Source organism: Phallusia mammillata, chromosome 1, assembly GCF_965637545.1.
Source record: "Phallusia mammillata chromosome 1, kaPhaMamm4.hap1.1, whole genome shotgun sequence".
Taxonomy (NCBI): Eukaryota; Metazoa; Chordata; class Ascidiacea; order Phlebobranchia; family Ascidiidae; genus Phallusia; species Phallusia mammillata.
Window position 1 is genome coordinate 9,942,071 of NC_137252.1, and position 2,426 is coordinate 9,944,496.

The following is a 2,426-nucleotide window of genomic DNA, read 5'->3' on the forward strand; positions in this document are numbered from 1 at the left end:
AGAATAATGCACACATTTATCTTGTGATCAAACAATAAAAATGTTCCAATAACATTTACAGTTCACCTTCTATTAAAAAAAGTGAATAATTTACTGCGCGGTATGTGCAATAATGACTATAACTTTCATAAAATATTATCGAAACTAAGTTTTGTTCTGTATTGGCCATTAACTAACAAACTAACTTATTTTATGCTAAAAACCGGCTTTCAGTTTTACACCACACTAAAATTCTTTATGCTGAAAAATAGTTTTTCTATCACTAATGATGGCATGAGCATTTGCCGAAACGTTTGAAATATAAAGCATTTTTACGTCTATTTGGGCGGTTATTTTCATCATTAGTTTTTCTTAATAACTGAACTTTCATTTTTGTTCATTCTGAATTCTACGCCTTAAAGACCTGACTTTCATTCATTCTCAACCTAGCGTTTTAAACAGTACACCGCGAAGCATAGGTTTGGCATTTTCCAGCACGAAGAACAATAAATCACACGGTCCTTAACTTGTCTTCTGATTTTGTGTACTCCCGCAAAAAACTGTTTTTCTATTTCCTTTTACGACTCGGAAACCCGCACCCAGAAACAATACGAGTTAACGAGCATTTATGTCTCAGAATTCCACGTGTTTTACCCACAACGAAGCGACAATAAACGCCTTGAATCGCGCCCCCGGCTGTACAAAACACAGCAAACAAAACGCACCGGATTGGCTGTGGTTGTGAGTTGGACAAATGTGCACGACATTTTACGTCACAGCAATGTGTTCGGCGATTGATTGATTGATCCATTAGCGCGATTAGCTCACCCGATTTAGGCATTGCTTTCATTTTGAATTGGTCGTTTGGCTGGTTTTACAACAATGTTATACGCAGGAACGTCGAAAGAAGATAAACTAACTAGCATAGCGTATTTCAAGTTAACAGTTTTTAAATAACTGTTAAATTAATAACCAAACTTTAAATTTAATTTTTACGTTGATATATACTGTATGGCAGGGGTCGGCAACCTTTTTGGCGACGCGTGTCAATTTACTTGTTATTTCCATGTGTTAATGACCTCGCGTGCCAACGTTTTTCTAGATAATTGTGGTTCGTGCCAGCAGATACCAATAATAAAGAGAATGCAGAGTGTAATGTGCGTGTAAAGCTGAATTTTAAGACAATAGCATGATAAAAAATGAAAACTAGCAGTGTAACAGGTTAAATTGTTACTTCAATATAAACACGCAAATTGGTTGGCGTGCCATGAAAAAACACCTCGCGTGCCAACCTTGGCACGCGTGCCAGGGGTTGCCGACCCCTGCTGTATGGTTTGACTGGCAAAGTAGACATGTTATATATCAAGCAACCACATTAATTTTGTTACTTTTAATAATAGTTGTTGCTGAAAGTTGATATAATAGAGAATGCCACATTTGACAGTAAAACAAGTCCGTAAATTTCTGACGTAACTTTAACAGAAAGACGAAATTATTGCACACAAAATGGAACCATGCCTTCTGTTCAGACGACACAATACCTGACTGCACAAAACTCGCTCGCTAACCAACTTTCATTCCACAGGTCTTAACACGGGTTAAACTCAGACTTTTGTCCAACCATAAGTCCCCAGCAAAGTTTACCCAAATCACAAATCGATGCAACGGTTTAAAATGTCTGTAACTGCGTAACACTGGAATGTATATTTTTAGTTGACCAACAGCAAACCACAATCAAAGTTCTAACTGTCTGCTGCAAGCAATTATCCACGATTTCCTCTTACAACGCCCCAATACTACAGCAATTTGTTCAAGTTCTGCTCCTTACTATGAAGGCGGTTTCAAGCAGTAAAAACCTCATTCTCTTTGAAGCTTGACATTCGTTAAACGCCGAAGGGCATTCGCGCGCTTGAATTAGCGTTTTCTCACATTTTATGTCTTGGTGTCAGCGGAAAGATATTAAGCACCGTTTACCATATTGTTTGTTGTTTTGTGGTTTATTTTGTGAAGTTGACACCAGATGTATCTGGTGTGTTGTACTATAGTACAAGATAACCTTTGGTCTCATTAAAACAATGAATGTGTATCACGTGTGAAAAGGTTGTAGTATACGTCAACCTTGTGTCCTTTTTAAAGTACTGACACTTTTGAAACAGAGATGTTGAAGGGTAGGTTTTGTATTTGGAATAGCATTGTTTTTGCAATAGCACCGAACACTACGTTGTTGTTGCCTTTAGAACTGACGAACTCTTGTGATAATAAAAGTAGGGATGCGCGTTGCATTTGCAAAATTGCTTGCTTCTAAAGCTGCCAGGGCTTTAATTTTCATTACTACTGTATTTTCCTAAGACATACAATCTTGAATCAAAATTTATTTGAAACTATGATTATAGTAAGTGCGTCTGCTTCGGTAATTTTATTCCTTACTCTTAAACATCGCAAATTCA